The sequence below is a fragment of the Anomaloglossus baeobatrachus genome, chromosome 1 (genome assembly GCF_048569485.1).
Source record: "Anomaloglossus baeobatrachus isolate aAnoBae1 chromosome 1, aAnoBae1.hap1, whole genome shotgun sequence".
Lineage (NCBI taxonomy): Eukaryota > Metazoa > Chordata > Amphibia > Anura > Aromobatidae > Anomaloglossus > Anomaloglossus baeobatrachus.
In genome coordinates, this window is record NC_134353.1 from 424,439,166 (window position 1) to 424,455,106 (window position 15,941).

Below are 15,941 nucleotides of genomic sequence, written 5' to 3' on the forward strand. Positions count from 1 at the left end.
ATTGAGACCATGGGGGACCAGGGTGTTGAGGGAGACAATCCACTTCGACTCCCGTTGTGCGAGCGTCTTACGCAGATTGCCCCCCCGAACGCCCCCGTGGACCACGTCAATGCCTAGAACTTTCAGGAACCTTGCGTCGCATCCATGGTGTCTGCGAAAATGACGGGGGAGTGTCTTAAGTAGAGAAACGTCCTCCATAGAGCCAGCAGCATTAATGTCCCTGACGTGCTCCCTGACTCGTACGCGCAATTCGCGTGAAGTTAGACCAACGTAAATCAGGGAGCAGGTGGCGTAATACACTACATGCGTAGATGCACAAGTAATGCGCTGGTAAATGGAGAACGTTCTTTTCGAGCAAACAAAGGATGCAGTTCTCAGAATATTGGGGCATGCTACACAATGGCCGCATGGAAAACAGCCCCGAAGCGGGGCACCAGAGCCGAAGGGGTTAGAGCGGGAAGGAGATGTAATGGCTATTGACAAGAAGATCTCCAAAGTTCCTTGCCCTCCTGGCCGTCATGAAGGGCCTCCTGGGCAGAAGATCGGCCAAAATCGGGTCCGTAAAAAGGACCGGCCAGTGTCTGCCCAGGATATCCCTCATCATGTCCCACTGGTATACAACCTATAGTTAGCCTCATATATGTAATACAACGTGTCCCTGGGAATGAGAGATCCTATAAACAACAATATCAGGTCCACAAAGCAGATATATGTGTGATCATACTCAATTTATTGAATGTTACAAAAACATACATATAAAATTATGACAATACAAGTTACTAGATAGAGGCTACACAGATATGGAAGAGGGAAAAGAGTCGCACTACTCAGGGTGACCACACGGGACCAGTGCAGTCCGTAGACACATATATATGAAGGCTGATTACCTGCGGGCTCTGATTGACACTAAGGGTGCTGGTGGTGTCAGATTACTAACAGTATGTTGGAATTAGTCAGCCCTTGTACACCCGAAACATCAGAAATACACAACCACTCAGCCGTCCCAGAATCAAACTTCAATTTTGCCCCTAATATAATTCAGGACTATAGTAGTAAGTTACCTGCAGCCATGTGTCTATCGGTAAGCACCTGCTCGTGTAGCCACTCCCACCTCGACGCGCGTTTCACCGCTTCCGGTTTCGTCAGGAGGCATCCATCCTGCCTCCTGACGAAACCGGAAGCGGTGAAACGCGCGTCGAGGTGGGAGTGGCTACACGAGCAGGTGCTTACCGATAGACACATGGCTGCAGGTAACTTACTACTATAGTCCTGTATTATATTAGGGGCAAAATTGAAGTTTGATTCTGGGACGGCTGAGTGGTTGTGTATTTCTGATGTTTCGGGTGTACAAGGGCTGACTAATTCCAACATACTGTTAGTAATCTGACACCACCAGCACCCTTAGTGTCAATCAGAGCCCGCAGGTAATCAGCCTTCATATATATGTGTCTACGGACTGCACTGGTCCCGTGTGGTCACCCTGAGTAGTGCGACTCTTTTCCCTCTTCCATATCTGTGTAGCCTCTATCTAGTAACTTGTATTGTCATAATTTTATATGTATGTTTTTGTAACATTCAATAAATTGAGTATGATCACACATATATCTGCTTTGTGGACCTGATATTGTTGTTTATAGGATGTCCCACTGGTAGTTGAACATACCAATGAATCTAACATGACTGTCTGTAGTTGGCCGACGTGGTTGGTAATGAAGTAGCTGATCCCTGGGGGTATTTTTAGCATGGAAATAGCCCTTCTTTATACATCTATTACTGTACCCCCTCTCCTTAAACCTGCATCGGAGATCGGACGACTGGGATTCAAAGTTGGAATTAGTGGAGCAGATCCGCTTCATCCTCAAGAACTGTCCGGTCGGGATGGCACGAATGGTGGAAGATGTGTGGCCTGAGGATGCAAGGAGGAGGGCATTGACGGACGTGTCCTTGTGGAAGACGTCCGTCTGAATGCCCCCCTGCTCATCCACCAAAATCCCGATGTCCAGAAAGTCCAAATTGGACTGACTATATCTATATGTCAACTTAATGTTGAGGGAATTCCGGTTTAGGCCACACATGAAAGACTTAAGCTGCTCAGAAGAGCCCTGCCACAAAATAAAAATGTCATATATGTAACGCAGCCAGCACTTCACATGGGCACTGGCCTGTGGAAAACCGTCGCCAAACACCAACCTCTCCCAGTAGCCCAGGAACAGGTTGGCGTAGGCCGGCACACAGGCCGCGCCAATCGCAGTGCCGCACTGCTGTAGATAAAAAAGATCTTTAAAAACAAAAAAAGTATGGGTCAGGACAAAACCGAGCAGCTCAAGCAAAAATTCCACCAAGTTGCCATCAAGACCGGAGGTTGTGAGGTAGAAGCGGACCGCCTCCAGACCGTCTTCATGTCCGATGCAGGTGAAAAGAGATTCCACGTTGGCACACACCAAAAGCATGTCATCATCCACAAAGATGCCATCAAGACGCCGCAGGACGTTCGTAGTGTCCTTGACATAGGAGGGGAGGCATTCAACCAAAGGATTAAAATAAAAATCAATAAATTTACAAATAGGTTCGCACAACCCTCCTATGCCAGACACTATGGGACGCCCCGGGGGGTTGAGGGCATCTTTGTGGATTTTAGGTAGTAAGTAAAAAGTGGGAACACAAGGACAGCCAGTGAGCAGGCCCTCGAACATCTTCTCATCAATAATTCCCCGCTCATGAGCCCCTGTTAGAATTTTCTTAAGCTCGCGGGAGAAGGAGGTCAGCGGACTACAAGTAAGGTGCAAATAAGTAGACTTATCACGAAGTTGCATATAGGCCTCTCTTTCGTATTTGTCTACAGGCCAGATCACGATATTGCCCCCCTTGTCTGCCGCCTTGACAACGACATCATCACAAAGCTGCAGCCGTTTAATCGCCGACCTCTGGCAATGGGTAAGGTTGTCATGTGGCGGGTGGATCGTCTCAGTACTGCAGTGTCAGTGGAATGTAATGGGGGAGCGGGGAAAACAAGTCCCTCCTCCCGGGTGTCGGGTGGAGTAGGTAGAGGCCTAGGGGGACTGGGGGTAGGTGCATCCCTGGGCACTGGCTCTGCTGGTTCTCTGGCGGGTGTTTCCGTCTCCACTTCTTCTGCGGGTTGCGGGAACATTATCACGGGAACAATCACCGTACTATTCTGCATGGGCCAGTCTGCTGGAAAATCTCCCATAACGGTATGGATCACCTCTTTCTTTGTTGCTTCATCACGGGGCATGGGAACTGGGGCATCTTCTACCAGCCTCAGGGGATCTGGGCATCTCTTCAGGTGGTCCCTGGAAACGGTAGCCACGGTCCTCCCCTGGTCATGACTGATCAGTTAGGTCTTCTCATTCTCCCATCCGGTGGGCTGTATGACATACGGGGTCCTGTCCCACTGATCATCAAGCTTATGGGTTCTGCGTTTACGCTTCAGCACCACATCTCCTGGTTTGAAGGGAGTAGCCGAAGCCCGTTGGTTAAAGCGCTGTTCCTGCTTCTCCCGGCTCTGACGTAGGTTCCGCTCAACATACTCCTGAATCCGCCGGTACTGTACTTGGCGTTTGGCATCCCAGCTGGCGGTGGAGGGCAGGGCTTTGGGCGCTTCCAAGCCCATTGCTAAGTCTACCGGCAATCGCCCAGGTCGGGCCCTCATCAGGTACACCGGGCTACACTTGGTGGAACTACAGGGTATGTTGTTGTACATATCTACCAAGTCGGGCAGCTTCTTCGGCCACAAGTTCCGCTCTTCTAGGGGCAATGTTTTGAGGAGGTTCAGGACCAGATGGTTCATTTTCTCACACATCCCGTTGGTCTGGGCATGGTAGGAGGTGGTCCGGATTTTCTTGCACCCGTACAAGTGGCAGAACTCCTGAAACACCTCTGCTTCAAAGGCCGGACCCTGATCCGTAAGCACCTTTTCCGGGTAGCCATGGGGCCGGCAGAAGTAGGCTTCGAAGGCCCTGGCAGCGGTGCGGCCAGTCAGATCTTTTACCGGGACAACCACCATGAAGACAACCACCATGAATCTGGAGTAGTGGTCCACGATGGTCAAGGCGTAAGTGTACCCATTTCGGCTGGGCGCAAGCTTGACATAGTCCAAGGCAACCAATTCCAGTGGCTGGTGGGTAACAATCGGCTGCAGCGGGGCCCTTTGGCTAGCTTCATTCCGTCTTCTTAGCGTACAAGGGCCGCACTCTCGGCACCACGCCTCTACAGAATCCCGCATCCCACTCCAGTAGAACCGCTCTCGTAACAGCATCTCCAGCTTCTTCCAACCGAAGTGCCCAGCGGCGTCATGATAAGCTCGAAGGACCTTGGGTACACAATCCTGAAGTAACAACAACTGGAGAACCTTCTCGTGGATCTTCGGGTCGATCAACTCCCGGTACAACTTCTGCTGGTACAGGCACAGGCGGTCCCTCTCTTTCCACAGTCTCTGGGCTTCGGAGGGGGCCGCTGGGTCCATCCGGCGCATGCCTTGGGCTAGCAGGGTCTTAACCAGTCGGACCGCAGGCGCCTGGTCTTGGGCTTCTCGCCACTCCTGACTGGGCGGCGGATCGACGTCCACCTGCTGCTGGGCCACACAGGGCTTCTCCTCCTGTGGCCGGTAGAACGCGGGCAGCTCTATCTCCTCCAGACGGTCCTCTTCCGCCCCCTCGTCAGATAGATGCGGCATCCTGGACAGGGCGTCTGCGTTGGTGTTCTTGCACCCGGCCCGGTACTTGACGGTGAAGTCGTAGTTAGACAACCGAGCCATCCACCTTTGCTCAAGAGCGCCTAGTTTGGCCATGTGCAGGTGCGTTAACGGGTTGTTGTCCGTGTAGGTGGTGAACTTTGCTGCGGCCAAGTAGTGCTTGAACCTTTCGGTTATTTCCCACACCAGGGCCAGGAACTCCAGTTTGAAGGAGCTGTAGTTCTTGGGGTTCCGCTCGGTGGCTCGAAGCTTCCGGCTAGCATAGGCAATCACCTTCTCCTTTCCGTCCTGGATCTGGGACAGTACAGCCGTGGGTTGCGGAGATGGGATGGTGGCACCGCCGCTGCCTCTCGGGGCCGGTGTCCAGGACCGATGGTGTGGGGGCAGCAAGGTGGTATCCCCTCCATGGGTAGGGGGAGGTGTAGTCCCGGGGCCCAGGTGTAGGTAAGGAGCAGTGCTGGGGCGCCGTCGGCAGGTCGGACCGGATGACACCTGTGTACTCACAATTAGGAAGAATTCACACAGAGTCTGTATTCTAAACCAAGGCCGGATGCCGGTTGCCTCTGGAGGGGTGTTCTGGTCCCGTTCACGGGTTGGCAAGGTAGGGACCCTTCCTCCTGCACTTGTGTCTTGCTGTGTGTTGATTAAACCCGATTGGAACGGGAGAAATCCGCTCCCCTGCAGCTTTGTACGCAGAGGGAGCCGTTGCCCGCAAACTCTGACCCATGGGATCTTTATGTGAGATGAAGTCCAGCGCAGGAAAGAAGGCACTCTTCAATATAAATTTCCATATGGTTTATTCCATGTGCACACATATGAAGGTAGGTACAGACAGCCCCTAAGCAGGGGAAAAATGACTAGCGACGCTTTTCGACCGTATTACATGGTCTTAGTTACACAGACTAAGACCGTGTAATACGGTCGAAAAGCGTCGCTAGTCATTTTTCCCCTGCTTAGGGGCTGTCTGTACCTACCTTCATACGTGTGCACATGGAATAAACCATATGGAAATTTATATTGAAGAGTGCCTTCTTTCCTGCGCTGGACTTCATCTCACATGCTTGCAGCTGCCCGGCCGATTGTCCGTGCTGCAGAGAGAGGGCCTGGAGACTTGGAGTGGGTGAGCTGAATTCTTTTGTCATTCATTACCGCTGTATGGGATCTTTATGGGTTCTTGGCGGACACCCTATCCCCCGCATTGGGCTTCCAGTCTGGTCTATCTGGGCTTCTCTCCTCGGAAACAAGGCCTGGTACCTTGTCCCGCTGGTCAATTAACAAGGGGCTTGAAGCTTGCCTCGTCCTAGGGTCCAAGTACCCCGCCTGTGCACGGCCTCCGGACCGGATTCCTGTCATCGGTACCGGTGGGCTACAACCCTGCCCCGGTCCACTTCAGGTCTCCCACGACCGGATCTCCATCGCTTGTGGCCCTACAATGCCGTCTGCCACCTAGTCGGTCCTCCCGTGGTCCAAGGGCTCCAACCCTGACCACACTGCACTTCAGCTCCTCTCACTGACTGCTCACTCTCCACTTCTCTACCGAACTGCACCTTGAACAGACTTGTTCCCATCACTTGTCACCTCAAGACCCCTAGGTGGGCACTCCCATCTGCCTTGGTCCCACTGGTGTGTCCTGGCTGTCATGAGGGGGCGACTAGGATTTGTGGCTGGTGTTCCTATGTGTGGGATGTGTGGTGTTAATTCCCAAGGAGGAGGCAATTCCTGTACCCTTTTTGGGGGTACAGTCATCTGTGACTACCTGGTTTTGCCAGGGCGTCACACCCATACAATGTCTGGTACCAGTTGCATTGCTATGTCTTCACTTATTCTGGTATCAGACACTCTCGCAGATTTGGACATATACACCACTGTTGCAATTTTGCACAAGTGTCTGTCAGAGAGGGGACTTGTGACTGTAATACCTTCTGGGGTGTATTGTATATTAGCCTGGATAGCACTTAACACATCAGCCCCCAGCAAATTCATAGGAGAATTTTCACTAACAATAAGCTGTGTGAGAACGTCCTGGCTATCTTGTAATTTCAGCGTAATCTGTCTTGTCAACGGAGTTTCGGATACCAATCCCTCCACCCTCACACAATCCACAGTCTCGTCAGTAATCATGTCTGGCTTTATCAAGTCTTTGTGTACCACAGTTTCGGCTGCCCCAGTGTCAATTAAAAATTCTGCCTCTCCCCCTCGGCATTGTTATGGTTGTAATTAAGGTGGGACCAGGTCCTGAGGGAACAAAAACAGGGTGCACATTTGTCACTGGGTTGCCAGTTTCCTAGGCCAGAGACAAAGGAGGGGGAAAGGGAGGAGGAGAATTAGTCTGCTCGTTCTCCTTTTTGTTTTTTTTTGCACTGTCTGGAGTAATGTCCATTCTGTCCAGTCACTAGGACACCTGGTGTTCCCCTTGTCTGCTTCCACTATTTTCCTTGTGTTCTAGAATACATGACTAGTCGCTTGTTTTTTGTCAGTTCAACCCCCTTAGCTACTTGCAAAAGGTTACTTGGGTCCATGTTTCTCCACTCAGGTCTGGCTGTGTGTACTGCCTCTTGTAAAACCTTATTTATACCATCAATGAATGCCCTCACCAGTATTTTGACATCAAGGTCATTCGTGGACACTGTACCCCATATCTGCCCACTTCAGCTGTAACCTCCTAAAGTACGTCTCTATACTCTCCCCTTTTTACTGTGTCACGTCCATCATAAGTACAGACTGCAGTTCAAATTTGGAGAGAAATGGGTTAATAGACTGCGCTGCCGTAAAAAAGAAGATCCATGTAGAAGGAATGATTTTATTTGTCTACGCATTTCAAAGCTTTATGGTTTGTTCCGCAGGACAAATCATATACCATGTACATGTGTGACTTATCTGAGGAAGGAGCAGTGATCTCTGGAGCATGTAATAAAATTACGGTTTAACCATTACTGCTGACCATCTTCTTACGACAACGTGCAAGTCCTCATCTATTTGATTGTTTGATGATAATAAAGTATTTAAAATATCGCAATATACAACCCCTTGCAAAAATTATGGAATCACCTTGCTCTGAGGATGTTCATTCAGTTGTTTACTTTTGTTTAAAAAAAGCAGATCACAGACATGGTACAAAACTAAAGTCATTTCCAATGGCAATTTTCTGGCTTTAATAAACATTAAAAAAAATCAGGAAAACATAATGTGCTAGCCAGTAACTGTTAATTTTCAAGACCAAACGGGGGAAAAATTATGGAATCACTCAACGAGGAAAAAATTATGGAATTACCCTGTAAATTTTCTCTCCCAAAACTAACATCTGCATCAAATAAGATCTGCTTGTTAGTCTGCATCTAAAAAGAAGTGATCACACCTTGGAGAGCTGTTGCACCAAGTGGACTGACATGAATCATGGCTCCAACATAAGAGATGTCAATTGAAACAACGGAGAGGATTATCAAACTCTTAAAAGAGGGTAAATCACGCAATATTGCAAAAGATGTTGATTGTTCACAGTCAGCTGAGTCTAAAATCTGGACCAAATACAAACAACATGGGAAGGTTGTTAAAGGCAAACATACTGGTAGAACAAGGAAGACATCAACTCGTCAAGACAGGAAACTTAAAGGAATATGTCTCCAAAACAGGAAATGTACAACAAAAGAAATGAGGAATGAATGAGAGAAAACTAGAGTCAATGTCTGTACTGTTGCTGTTTGTCACTCATTAAGTCTATGCCTCAGAGACTGCAAGCTGTTATGGAAGCCAGAGGTGGTGCAGCAAAATACTAGTGATGTATTGGAGTGTTCTTTTGTTTGTTTGTTTTTCATGAATCCATAATTTTTTCCTCATAATTGAGTGATTCCATAATTTTTTCCCCCTGTTTGGTCTTGAAAGGTAACCATTACTGGCTAGCACATTACGTTTTCATGATTTTTTTTTTTGTGTTTCTTAAAGCCAGAAAGTTGCCATTTGAAATTACTTTAGTTTTGTGCCATGTCTGTGATCTGCTTTTTTTAAACAAAAGTAAACAACTGAATGAACATCCTCAGAGCCAGGTGATGCCATAATTTTTGCCAGAGGTTGTAGAAACTTTTAATCCTTCTATATCGCATATACCAATGGGTTGGATTCTCCCTGAACGTTTGCTGGTCAAGGGTGGCATCAGATGTACAGTGCCTACAAGTAGTATTCAACCCCCTGCAGATTTAGCAGGTTTACACATTCGGAATTAACTTGGCATTGTGACATTTGGACTGTAGATCAGCCTGGAAGTGTGAAATGCACTGCAGCAAAAAAGAATGTTATTTCTTTTTTTATTTTTTTTTTTAAATTGTGAAAAGTTTATTCAGAGGGTCATTTATTATTCAACCCCTCAAACCACAAGAATTCTGTTTGGTTACCCTAAAGTATTAAGAAGTATTTCAGGCACAAAGAACAATGAGCTTCACATGTTTGGATTAATTATCTCTTTTTCCAGCCTTTTCTGACTAATTAAGACCCTCCCCAAACTTGTGAACAGCACTCATACTTGGTCAACATGGGAAAGGCAAATGAGCATTCCAAGGCCATCAGAGACAAGATTGTGGAGGGTCACAAGGCTGGCAAGGGGTACCAAACCCTTTCCAAGGAGTTGGGTCTACCTGTCTCCACTGTTGGGAGCATCATCCGGAAGTGGGAGGCTTATGGAACTACTGTTAGCCTTCCACGGCCTGGACAGCCTTTGAAAGTTTCCACCCGTGCCGAGGCCAGGCTTGTCCAAAGAGTCAAGGCTAACCCAAGGACAACAAGGAAGGAGCTCCGGGAAGATCTCATGGCAGTGGGGACATTGGTTTCAGTCAATACCATAAGTAACGTACTCCACCGCAATGGTCTCCGTTCCAGACGAGCCCGTAAGGTACCTTTACTTTCAAAGCGTCATGTCAAGGCTCGTCTACAGTTTGCTCATGATCACTTGGAGGACTCTGAGACAGACTGGTTCAAGGGTCTCTGGTCTGATGAGACCAAGATCGAGATCTTTGGTGCCAACCACACACGTGACGTTTGGAGACTGGATGGCACTGCATACGACCCCAAGAATACCATCCCTACAGTCAAGCATGGTGGTGGCAGCATCATGCTGTGGGGCTGTTTCTCAGCCAAGGGGCCTGGCCATCTGGTCCGCATCTATGGGAAGATGGATAGCACGGCCTACCTGGAGATTTTGGCCAAGAACCTCCGCTCCTCCATCAAGGATCTTAAGATGGGTCGTCATTTCATCTTCCAACAAGACAACGACCCAAAGCACACAGCCAAGAAAACCAAGGCCTGGTTCAAGAGGGAAAAAATCAAGGTGTTGCAGTGGCCTAGTCAGTCTCCTTACCTTAACCCAATTGAAAACTTGTGGAAGGAGCTCAAGATTACATGAGACACCCAAAGAACCTAGATAACTTGGAGAAGATCTGCATGGAAGAGTGGGCTAAGATAACTCCAGAGACCTGTGCCGGACTGATCAGGTCTTATAAAAGACAATTATTAGCTGTAATTGCAAACAAGGGATATTCCACAAAATATTAAACCTAGGGGTTGAATAATAATTGACCCACACTTTTATATTGAAAATGTTTTAAAATTTAACTGAGCAACATAACTTGTTGGTTTGTAAGATTTATGCATCTGTTAATAAATCCTGCTCTTGTTTGAAGTTTGCAGGCTCTAACTTATTTGCATCTTATCAAACCTGCTAAATCTGCAGGGGGTTGAATACTACTTGTAGGCACTGTATATATATTATACATTCACTGTGAAAGAACCCAATAGCCTTTCAAGCAGCAATGGTAGCCATTGCTTCTTCCATCAATCATCAGTCCATTGTGTGATTGTACTGACGATTGGCATCAGCGGTGGTGTATACTCCCGATCTCCCTGACACAGTCTCTCCTGGTCAGGCATGACTTATTCTTAAGAATGGTGGTGAACCAATTATGTTATCATGCCAACAGCATTTTTGTGCACTAGCCGGGCCTGACCAGGAGAGATGAGGCAGGCTGTATCAAAGTGGAAGTGCGGAGATGCATGAAGCTGGGTGTTCCCCAAAACTGTATCTACTGTCGACTATTCAATGGTGTTCGCCTCCTAAGAATATGAATACTTGCAGGGAGGAAAGGTTCACAGGTATCTCTTCTACCCTTTTCCCTAAACCAGGTGCTTGTTTTTAAACAAATGGTTCAGGCAATCAGAGGCAATGACACAGCATACATATAGAAATGTCAGCAATTTTATCAAAAATATGTGTATGACCTCAAAAATATGCTATTAAGGGGATAATGATCAGGCTTCTGGGATTTTACCACTCCAAGACTTTTTCTCTCTAGGATATACCTATCCCCAAATGTTTCAGCCAGCAATTTATCAATTCCTTCCTATAAAAATAACTATGGTGGCACAGTTTGGAGAATAAAAGTAGGAAAAGTACCTCAGCATATCCTTCAAAGATATCCTTACACTGAGAACAATAGAGAGGGAGAGGATTATGGTTGTTATTTGCTGTTAAAAGACCAGACGCCAAAATTCAGACTACATGTCAGCAACAAAATTTCAGCTGCAAACTAGAGCCTATACTTACTTATTACCTATTTCCATGAACATAACCAAATGAGGACTTTTTTTTTTATTTTTTTTGGGACAACTTGTACTTTTGAATTACATCATTCATATTATCCAAATGATGTACTCAAAACTGGGAAAAAAAATTCCAAGTGGGAATGCAAAAAACCCTGCAATTCTGCAAATTTTTTTTAGGTTTTGTTTATATGGCATTTATTGTGTAGTAAAAATGACCTGGAAATAGGATTCTCCAGATCAGTGTGATTACAGTGATAACAAACTTGCATAGTTTTAGTTTCAGGACAACCTGTCATTTTTATTGATACTATTTTAGAGGAATATGATGTTTTGATTGCCTCTTATTGCATTTTTTGGGGTCTTGTGGAAACCAAAAAAATGCAATTCAATAATTTAAATTTTTTTCTACTCACAGTGTTTGACAATCAGGTTACTTAAAGGGAATCTATAAGCAGGTTTTTGATATGTAAGCTAAGGACAGCATGATGTAGGGGTTAAAAACTAAAAACAACTGTGCTTTTCTTATCAGTGTGTGTGCTATTATTTACTTAAACAATAGGCATTTTTACCCTGTGATTAACAATACAGGACTAGAGACTCACGCGCATGACAGTTCGATACTCCCCATGCTGTAATTGACACCTAACAGTTAATGCATAATCTATATAGAAAGCTTGGTCACTGGTCTCAGCTACATGTTTATAACTCAATTGTTTGATTATGTGAGAATGTCTATACCCAGTACCGTATTTTTCGGACTATAATACGTACTATTTGGGAGGAAAGTGTGGGGTGCGTCTTATAGTCCAAGGCAGCAGCTGTGGAGTAGGATCACAGGAGGCATAGATGTTTGCAGCTCCAGGAAGCCAGTGGCTGGAGAAACCACGTGTGCCTGCTGTTTAAAGTAAAGGAGTATTCATTAGCTGCTCCCTGCCCACCTCTCTCCGCTGTCTTCAGTCAGTGACTAAAATCAGGTGTGAGGAGCAGCAAATCAATACCTGTTTAATTTAAACAGCGGGCACACATGGGTGCTCCAGCCGCCGGCTTCCTGCTGCGGCTGGGGAGACTGTGTGTCAGCTGTTTAGGAGGCAGGAGCAGGGTGCCGCTGCAGTCATGTCTGGCCCGGAGGAAGTGCAGATCACTGCAGTGACCGGGCCAAAGCACAGCATACCATCACAGCACAGCCTGCAGTCTCTGTGCTGAGTGCTCATGTGCCGCCCCCGTGCCAGCAGCCGATGCTGCTCGGATCCGGATCTGCGGTATGGCTCGAGGGACTCTACCGGACCCGGGGGTTGCGCGGACCCTTAGAATAAAAAGTGGATGTAATTGTACGGGATTTGCTATAAACTGTCTGTGACGCCACCCACGGTGTGTGGTGAGGTGTACCACCACCACTGCTGTTATGGGATGCCCGGGGGAGATGTGATGGCAGCTGGATGTTAACCCCTCCGTGGGTAGGGATGGATGCCCCGGGGCTCAATGTTGGGCAGGGTTGCAGGGATCAGCACACTTACAGTTCAGTTGTCCTGGTGCTGGATGAGGTTGCACTGATGTGTGGAGTCAATAAACACACAGTTCTTTTGGTAAACCAAGGTGATGGTGGCCGGCCTCCGCAGACGGGTGTATCTGGTCCACACCCAGGCTGGTGATCAATGTCTCTTTCCTCTGCACCTTGTATTTTCTGTGATGGACTTCCCGGTGTGTAACACGGGAGTCCGCTCCCGGTCCTTTGGTTGGGAGCCGTGCCCGTCCGACGCTGACCCGTGGGATCTACTGGGCCCTAGCGGATGCCCTATCCCTCTCTGTGGGTGGTTGTCTACTTTTCGGGACTTAGGTTGGGACAGGACCTATAATCCTGCCCTCAATTGGTTAATTAGCTAGGCCGTTGGTGCCGGTCCCGGCTTCAGGGTCCAAGTACCCCCTTTGTGCACTGTTTCCAGGTCGGTTCTCCAGTGTCGGTACCGGCAGGCTACAACCCTGCCGCGGTCCACCTCGGATCTCCGGCAGCCATCTTTCCGTCTCCTCCTGCCACTGATCACTGTCTGCCACCTAGCCAGCACGCCAGGGCTCCAACCCCGACGCCTGTCAGCTTGAACTTCAGGCCTTTGCTGAGCTTAGCTTTCTCACTCTTCCTCCACTACCACTCCAAACTTCACTACTCTTTTTCCCGCGTTCTCCATCCGCCTGGTCCAGCCCACTAGTGTGTCTGTCCTACCCTGAGGTGATGGCTAGGATTTCAGGTCTGCTGCTTTAGCCCTGTGTGGGAGAGGTATTGTGCGGGGGCCTACACTGTGTGACTACCTGGTTTTGCCAGGGCGTCATATTCCCCCTTGGTTTAATACAGACCGTCCGCGGGCTGTCCGACCACTACCGTTTATTTATTTATTTATTTTTTTTGCAACTGGAACGGGAAAAATTAAAACAAATATAAGTATAATAACAGTAGTACATTTCTTCCCAGTATTGGAGGCTCTTTGCTTAAACGTTGCATAACTAAACGGAACGGGACGGACCAGACCACCTTATTACTTCGTCCACATCCAAAAAAACCTGTTCCCTGGTGCCACCGCTAAGCACCAGTGCACACCCCTTTGCCCAAGTCCAGTAAGGGGTCCGGGTGATGCACACACGAGCCGGGTAAAAAGTTCCTTACCCAGCAGTCTTTGTCACGGGCCCCATGTCTGGGGACCCCTGGCCTGGTGGTTAGTCACCTGTTTCAGTAGTGACTGGGCCACGGCCTACTCTACCGCAGGCCCTTCCTCCAATCAGCCTCTCCAGAGACAGCGGTGGGACGAGAAGGTAGTCAGGGTTTATTTACAAAGTCCAAAAGTTTTTGGGTTGGCTTTTCCAGTCCAAAAGCCACGGTCCATTTTAAACTGAACAACTGTGAATTGTTAATGAGGTTTAACTGGGGTAGCCGGGAACCGCTACCTTAATCATCTTTCTTGCTTGGAATTGGCGGAGGGGGTGGAGGCACACCTTTTCATCCATCTTTCCCCACTTTCTCACGTCGAGGGCGGACCACCCCCTCTCTCCGCAGTGCCGGGTGTAGGAGACCAGCTATCCTGGCTCCAGGTCTTGATCCAGGTGGCCCATAGGCAAATGGGGGGCCACATCCCTCCAGGATACAAAAATCTCAGCCTCCAGACTCGGCTCGTAAATGAAGCCCCATCCCTTTTGGAGGTTGAAATGCCGGACCTGTCCTTGGTACGTTGGGCCCCGCACCCGGAAAGTTGCCTGCCGGAGGTTGCCTTTCTCCCGGTATGTACGATTCAACACTTCGGCCTTCCGCTTTTCCCGGGTCGTGATCTCGGTCTTCAGCTGCTGCCGCTGCAGCTCCCAGTACGGGGCACTGGTTTCGTGCTCTGCCTCCTCCTGCTCAGGGGCTTGGACCATCCAGACACCCTCGCTGCCGGCTACAACCAGCCTCATGTGAAGTGGAGGGCTTCGCTGACAAACGGCCTGCTCTGCCGCCCTGCAGGCTGCGCCTCAGCCGGGACCGGGTACTGGGTAGCGGTCAGTGTGTTTGCTGGTGCCGACTTCCGATCGGGCGTCGCCTCTGTTGCGGCCGGGCGGATTGCCGGGTCCGACGTCATCAAGTGCGCTGTTTTCTCTGGGACCGGGGGTGATGTCATCTCTGGTGGGGCCGGAGGGGATGTCTTCCGGGCTTGGCGTGGAGCTGGTATGGGTGCCGAAGCTATGGCGTGCCCATGGCCCGAGGATTCCGCTTTCGGGTCCTCGCAGGCAGATGGAACGGGTACCGCTGCCGTTGCTTGTGGCAGCGGACCGAGCGAGGAGCCAGCTACAGGTATGGGCAGCGAGGGAGGCGACGTACCGGATGGGGGGCAGACCAGGCTCCTCAGCATGGTGGGCCGGTCCCGGTGGGACATAGGGACGTGGGTCGCTTGTGGAGACACGGGGCTCAGTGGGTGCTTTCGTCCACTAAAACCCGCCGCCTTTAGAAAGACAGCGTGGCTCAGGGCTCATCCCAACTGAACGCCGGCCTCCTTAACCGTGGGCGTAACACTACTCAGACAACACAGGGTGAGGGAACCACAATAATTAGACTTTATTGGATCCCCAAACAATTAACGGCACATAACCAGCAAAACACACAAATGTAACAGGCAACAGAGTCTCACCCTTCCGCTGGCTCACCAGGGATTTAGAATGTCCATGCCTCACAGGTTCCAAGCTGTCTGAGGTCTGCAAAGTCTGTAACAGGTGACTGAACTGTCCCAACCTGAGTGTCCTCCTTAGGTAGTCCTGGTTTGATGTTAAAATCCTGGCAGCTGGAGTCGAAATCCCTAGGCTGTGGATATGGTCTCCAACCGGGACCGGAGTCCCTAGATTGAAGCCATAAGATATCCTGATCCTCTAGTCAGCTCTAAAGAGCTTAGACTGGATCCATCAACCTTCATCAACCTTCATCAACAACCTGGTGGCTTAAAGAGGTCCCTATTGATAGCCACAGCTTTCCACTTAGATACACTGCGTCATCATCGATTGGTTGGACAAGATTGCTTCTCCCATTGGAGGAATTTCAAGCTGCATGGATAATGTTCATTTAAATGATGTGGGTAGAAAGACTGAGGATATCTACATGGAGCCTGCAAGTCTCCGACTAGACAATGGCTACTAAGGT